The 8041-nt window shown below is 35.3% G+C and overlaps 1 pseudogene; it reads left to right on the top strand.

Moving 5' to 3' along the window:
- Positions 1–269: 269 nt before the first annotated feature.
- Positions 270–1237, top strand: LOC123938342 (annotated as a pseudogene).
- The last annotated feature ends 6804 nt before the right edge of the window (positions 1238–8041 follow it).

Here is an 8041-nt window from a genome sequence, read left to right on the forward strand (position 1 = left end):
TGACATTGGGGATGGTATGTGCTATGGTGAGTGCTGTGAAGTGTGTAAACCTGGCGATTCACAGACCTGTACCCCTGGAGCTAATAATACATTATATGTTTATAAAAAATAAAAAAAAACATTTTTAAAAAAATAGGGGTTTCAATATAGATTAGAATTAGGTATGGGTCAAGACTAAACTATTTAAGAACCATATTTTCATAATTTGATTCTTCATGAGCTCGGGACTTCACTTCTTACATTCCAGGTAAAAATTGCATTACCCATAGATGCTAAATTCCACCATCATGGTGGTATTTCTCCTCACGGGGTTTTCTCATTTATGGGAGTTATGGGATTTGCATGCCATAACCTTCTCTCTGATGTATGTAGTCACTCTGATGGGGAACATTATCACTGTTACTGTCGCCACCCTTGACAGGAGTCTTCACACACCCATGTACTTCTTCTTCATGAATCTGTCCATCTTGGATGTCTGCTACATTTATGTAACAGTTCCTAACTCATGCATCAATTCCCTGCTTGATAGCAGCACCATTTCAAAGGCTGCTTTGTAGCTCAGGTCTTCCTAGTGGTTTTATTTGTATATGTGGAGCTTCTGTTTCTGATTATCATGGTCCATGACTGCCATGTGGCTATCTGCCAACCGCTTCACTACCCTATGATCATGAACCCTCAAATCTGCATCCAATGACTCTGACTTCCATCCTCAGTGGTCTCATATATGAGGGTGTGCACACTAGCAAAACATTCCTGCTGCCCTTCTGTCTGCCTAATGTCATCCATCAGTTTTCTTTTGTTTTGTTTTGTTTTGTGATATAACCTCACTGATAAAGTTCTCCTGCTCTGATACCTTTAGCAATGAGATGTTGATCATTGCCTCTGATCTTGGGATTGGTGATCACTGTTTCATTTGCATCATCAGGTCTTACATTCATATATTTTCTACTATTCTCATATTTCCAAGTGGAGCAGACAGAAAAAAAGCTTTTTCTACTTCTGTCCCTCACATCCTTGTGGTGTCAGAATTTTATGTATACCTGAGGCCATCTGATAGTCCACTATCCGGGACACGGTCCTTTCTGTCTTCTATTACATAACCCTTCCACTCTTCAACCCTATTATCTACAGTCTTAGAAATGAACAAATGAAATATGCCATTAATAAAATGAGGAGAATATTTATTCAGGTTATTCAGGAAATGTATAGGAAATTGCTGAGGCTCACCCTACATTAAAAGTCATGTTTTCAGCAATAAATTGAGAAATTGGTTGGAATTCTATCAATATAGCTGACATTAATAAATAATGTCATTAAAATATATCATTTTTCAATATAATTTCCCTTCTGAAGTGTTGAATTATCTGAGTTTGTCACTGGGTAAATGTTCTGATATTACAAATAAGAAATCCCTATTCATGCTTTGACAACTTAAGAACACTCACTAAAGGACACCTGGGTGGCTCAATGGGTTAAAGCCTCTGCCTTTGGCTCAAGTCATGATCCCAGGGTCATCAGGGAGCCTGCTTCCTGTTCTCTCTCTACCTGCTTCTCTGCCTACTTGTGATCTTTGTCGGTCAAATAAATAAATAAAATCTTTAAAAAAAGAACACTCACTAAAAATTTAAGTCTAAAAAGACAAAAAAGTATCCTTAGAAGTATTTTATAGTAAGCTTCTGTTTTGTATTTATTCATAATTTAAATATTTAATAACCTAGTATTAAATAGTAGTATAGAAGAAATTGTCACAATCATTCAAAAGTAAATATGAAAAATATAGGTTCTTCTGAATATCATGATACATGGATGCAGTGCAGCTAAAATAAAGAAGAGAATTTGGTGGGGTTATGGAGTCATGTATGAGAGGATCAGAAATATTTTACACAAGTTGTTCATTTGGCAAGGGAAATATAGATATATTATACTTGTCATCAGACCAAAATTTTGCTGAAAATATTTTCAAGTTGCTTGGGGATACATTTACATGTTTATACTTTAAACATATTTGCTAGATTGATTAAAGCAATGTACAAATTTTCTCTCCCAATTAATCCTCACATGCTTCTCTATACATCCATTAAGACAAGTGAGAAGTAAAAATAATGTTATTTTGCTTTCTGATAGTGTAATCTAAAAATATTTATATTTTTATTAATAATACCAGCCATTATATGGTAGATTATACTGTAAGAATTAGAAACCTCAAAGTTTTAGTAGCTTAAGGTAACAAAGGTTTACTTCTAGCTCATAGCATATGCCAAATGGGGGCTATCCGGGGACTCTCTGAATTGGATGCATTGGATAGAGTCGTTGAAAATAAGAACTCAGGGGGCACCTGGGTGGCTCAGTGGGTTAAAGCCTCTGCCTTCAGCTCAGATCATGATCCCAGGGTCCTGGGATCGAACCCCACATCCGGCTCTCTGCTCCGCAGGGAGCCTGCTTCCTCCTCTCTCGTTCTGCCTGCTTCTCTGCCTAGTTGTGATTTCTCTCTGTCAAATAAATAAAGTATTAAAAAAAATAAAATAAGAACTCAGTCACACTGAAATGAGTTTTAAGCATTTACTTTAAAAAATGCAAATAGGAAAAGTGGGAGCATTCTCCAATCAGAAGCCACATGACTATTGCTGACCTGAAAATATCAGTGTTGTGGGTTCTTTCATAAATTTGGATACAATTTAAGGTAACTACTGGACTCTTTGAAGGAAGATTTTGACACCCACAGTGGAGAAACTTGAACTCTCAAGGAGACAAACATATATCAAATGTTAAAAAGAAATCCAAGTATGCATTTTGAAAACAGTCTTTAATGGTAAACAATGTAAGCTGTATATTTTAAAAGAGATTCAAACACATATTTTGACATCAAGGAGAATCAGAGTACCAAAGATATGGCATTCATGTGAAAAGACATTTTGAAGTACATATGAAAACAAGAAAAGTCATAGCAGAACTTTCTGTTTTTAAAAAAAAAACATAAAATAGTTGAGTATGGGAAAAGAGAATACCTAGTCAAGACTCACTCACAGGGAGAAAGAAAATGTAAAAATGTGCACACCAGTTCTTTATGTCCCTGCCAGTCATTTCTGCTCATGTTTTATTGGCCAAGTAAGTCACATGGTCACACTTGCTGTCGAAATGAGAACTGGGCAACCTACCCACACTTTAAGAAGGGGAAATGAACAATAATGCCATTAAGTACTAGAAATGATCTATATCCCCTGACTCAAAGGATGAAATGTGAGATTCTGACTGCTTGTTGTCTATGTAGTTATTATTAGCATTATGATCACTGTACATATTCTAAGATATCACATCATAAGAAATGTTTCCAAAGCATAATATGTGTATCATAAAGTGGCACCAGTTGTACAAAGCCTTTAATGCATTATCTTATCAACTCTTTAACAATCTCATGTAACTGATAATAATGTTCCTACATTTTATAGATGAGTGCCCTGGTTTAGAAATATATGAGTTTGCCTATTTTCTATTGTATTTATTTATGCTTTCATAATTCTATTATATGGCTTTCCTCCTACTTTGGGCTCAGTTTGTACTTAAAAAAAAATGGGTCCTTGAGTCTAAAACTTAGCTCATTAGACATAGACAGAGTTCCCTCTAAATACTGCTTTTGTTGAGTCACATAAATTTTGCTATGTTGTGTTATATTTTTGTTTTTATGGGATTTTACTGATTTCAAATTTGATTTTCTTTTTGTCTTATTCGTTGAAAAATAATATGTTGTTGAATTGCCATAAATTGACGGTTTTCTAATTTTTCTATTGTTATTAATTTCTAGCTTTATTACATTGTGGTAGAAAAATATATTTTCTGGGATTTCATTATTCTCAAATCTTTAAAAACTTGTTCTTTGACCTAACATATGATCTATCTTGGAGAGTGTTGCTTGTGTGTTTGAGAAGAAAAAGAAAGGTATATTCTGCTTCTATTGAATGGAATGTCCTATATATGATCACTAAGTGCATTTAGTCTATAGTGATGTTCATGTTCATGTTCATGTTATTGATTTATTTATTGATTCTCTGTACAAATGATCTATTAGAAATTGATATCATGTTTTGGGAATACTTCTTAATAGCTCACAACTTCACTCTCTGAGTCCTCGGGTTTTCTCTCTACTTCCTTTGGAATAAATAAACTGACTTTGGAACAGAGTATACTTTTCAGCCTGAGTTTCACAAAATTCATGTAATCTAAAATCGTTGTTGCTGTTGTTGTATAAAATGTCTGTTCCTGCATGATATATGAACTTCACAAAACCATCTTCACTTGTGATGTCAACTGAAAGTTTGAGGGTTCCCAAAGCATTCTCAGTTTCAATAATTTGCTAGAAATACTCACAGAATTCAGAAAAGCCTTTAGCCAATGACTATGTTTTATTACAGCAAAAGGGATACAGATCCAAATTACCAAGGGATACAATATCTCAAGTGACCCAAAGAACCAGAAAAACAAATAAATTTATGAAGCAGGACATTTGAAGGGATTGTAAGTTACAATACAGGAGCTGAGGGCAAAGAGCAAACATTTCTTTTTTTTTTAAGATTTTTATTTATTTATTTGACAGACAGATCACAAGTGGGCAGCGAGGCAGAGAGAGAGGAGGAAGCAGGCTCCCCGCTGAGCAGAGAGTCCGATGCGGGGCTCGATCCCAGGACCCTGGGACCATGACCTGAGCCGAAGGCAGAGGCTTTAACCCACTGAGCCACCCAGGCGCCCCCTTTAAGAAAGATTAATCCATTACTGAGGAATTCTCTTTAGTCTCTGCTGGACAGAAAAATTTCTTTAAGAATTCACAGGTTTTTGGGACAGGAAAACATAGAAAACATGAGCAAACTGAAAACCAGTAAACAGTCAAAAAAATTCCCCAAAAACAAAGTCTGAGGCTGGATGGCTTCACAAATAAATTCTACCAAACATTTTAAAAACGTTAATACAGATTTATTCTCTATTCAAAAAAAAAAAAAAAAGAAGGAAAGAAGAAAAGAAAGAAAGAAAAAGAAATCAAAAGAAAACATCCAAACTCATTATATGAGGACAATATTACCCTGATACCAAAAACCAGACAAAGACTCAACTGGAAAGCCAATAACCCTGATGAACATGGATGCACAAAATTATCAACAAAATATTAGCAAATTGAATGCAACATAACATCAAATGACATTCATTATGATCAAAAAGTATTTATTCCTTGGATGCAAGGGTGGTTCAATATTGTCAAATCAATCAGTTTTGAACATCACATTAATAAAAGAAAGGATAAGAACCATTCTATATTTTTAATAGATGCAAAATTTTTGAGAAAGCTTTTTGAGAAAGTTTTTGAGAAAGAACACCCATTCATGATAATGGCATTCAAAAAGGAGTGGTAGAGGGAAAATACATCAATATAATAAAGTCCATATACAAAAAACCCCACAGATGATATTATCCTCAATGGGGAAACACATGAGCTTTTCCCTTATGGTTAGGAACAAGACAGGGATGTCCACTCTTACCAAAGCTATTTAACATAATACTGGGAAATTTAACCACAACAGCCAGAAACCACCATTTGTAGATGACATGATACCCTATGCAGAAAACCCAATATACTCCACCAAAAAATTCCTAGAACTAATACTTGAATTCAAGGGTTGCAGAATATAAAACCAACATAAAGAAATATGTTCTATTTCTATACACCAATAATGAAACAGCCAAAAGAGAAATCAAAGAATCAATCCAATACACAATTGTACCAAAAAACATAAGATATTTTTGCAATAAACCTAACCAACAAGGTAGAATATCTGTACTCTATGGGGTGCCTGAGTGGCTTATCTAGTTAAGCCTCTGATCTCAGTGTCCTGGGATCAAGCCCTGCATCGGGCTCTCTGCTTGGCAGGGAGCCTTCTTTCCCCTCTCTCTCTGCCTGCCTCTCTGACTATTTGAGATCTCTCTCTCTCTCTAAATAAATAAAATCATTTTTTAAAAAGAATATCTGTACTCTGAAAGCTATAACACTGTTGAAAATACTCGAATAGGACAAAAGAAATGGAAAACAAAGTTAAAGGCTCATGGATTAGAAGAACAAATTTTGTTAAAATTTTTATATTACCAAGTGAAATCTATACATTTTTTAAAATATTTTATTTATTTGACAGAGAGAAATCACAACTAGGCAGAGAGGCAGGCAGAGAGAGAGGAGGAAGCAGGCTCCCTGCGGAGCAGAGAGCCCGATGTGGGGCTCGATCCCAGGACCCTGGGATCATGACCCGAGCCGAAGGCAGAGGCTTTAACCCACTGAGCCACCCAGGTGTCCCTGAAATCTATACATTTAAAGCAAGGCCCATCAAAATGCTATAAGCATTTTTCACAGAGATAGAAGAAGTGATCCTAAAATTTCTATGGAACCACCAAAGGCCCCAAATAGCCAAAACAATCTTGCAAAAGCAAAGCAAAGCTGGAAGCATCATATTTCCAGATTTCAAGTTCTATTACAAAACTGTAGTGATAAAGACAGTATGGTAATGGCACAAAATATAAAAATATCAGTAGAACAGAATATAAAGGCTGGAAATGATCACAGAACTACATGGCCAACTCTTTGACAAAGCAGGAAAGACTACCCAATGGAAAAAATACAGTATCTTCAACAAATGGTGTTGGGAAAATTGGACAGGCACATGCAGAAAAATGAAACTGGACCATTTTCTTACACTATACATAAGATAAATTAAAAAATTATTAAAGATCTAAATGTGAGATTGGAATCCATTAAAATCCTAGGGGAAAGAATAGACAGCAACCTCTTTGATATCTGCCATAGCACTTTTTTTCTAGATATGTCTCCTCTGCAAGGGAAACAAAAACAAAAATAACCTCTTGTGTATTTACCAAAATAAAAAAACTTCACAGCAAAAGGAACAACTAACAAGCCTAAAAGACAACCTGCAGAATGGGAAATGATATATGCAAATGATAAATGGATAGTATACAAAATATACACAAACCTCAACCTCAACATCCAAAAACAAGATTAGCTAGTTAAAAATGGTCAGACATCCAGATGGCTAACAGACAAATGAAAATATGCTCAACATTGCTCATAATCTGGGGAATACAAATCAAAACTGCAATGAGATATCACTTCATGCCAGTCAGAATGGCTAAACTTAGCTACATAGGACACAACAGGTGTTCACAAAGATATGGAGAAAGGGGAACCCTTTTATACTGTTGGTGGAAATGCAAGCTGGTGCAGACACTCTGGAAAACAGCATGAACTTTTTAAAAAAAGTTCAAAATGCAACAACATTTTGATCCAGCAATTGCACTATTAGATATTTGATCACAGAATACAAAAATACTAATTTGGAGGGGTACATGCACCTTGATGTTTATAGCAGCATTGTCAACAATAACCAATTATGGAAAAAGCCCAAATGTACATTGATTGATAAATGGGTAAGAAGATTCAGTATGTTTATACAATTGAATAGTACTCAGACATCAAAATTGAAATCTTGTCATTTACAATCACATATATTGAGCTAGAGTATATTATGCTAAGTGAAATAAGTCAGTCAGGGAAGGGCAAAAGTCCATATGGTTTCACTCATAGGCGAAATTTAAGAAACAAACCAATAAACATATTGGAGGGGAGAGGGAAATAAACTGTAAGAGATGTGCTCAACTATAGAGAAGAACCTGTGGGTTGATGGAGGGTTGGATGGCTGATGAGTATTCAGAAACATGTTTGTTATCATGAGAAAATAAAAAGAAATATGAGATTTAAGATTCAGATAGAGAAAAAACAAACACACAAACAATAACAAAAAAATCCCCTCCTATTTCTCAAAGAAATAATCACCTGAGTAGAAAAACCAAAATCAACAGATCCTATTATTAACATCAAAAGAGAGTTCATAAAGATCAGTGTTGGAACACAACCTGGATCCTCACCAATGTGACTGGGGTCCTGTCGGATCCTGTGAGAAAACTCAAAGAGATGGAGGGCAAGAATCTTCCTGGG

This window comes from Meles meles, chromosome 3 (genome assembly GCF_922984935.1).
Source record: "Meles meles chromosome 3, mMelMel3.1 paternal haplotype, whole genome shotgun sequence".
Lineage (NCBI taxonomy): Eukaryota > Metazoa > Chordata > Mammalia > Carnivora > Mustelidae > Meles > Meles meles.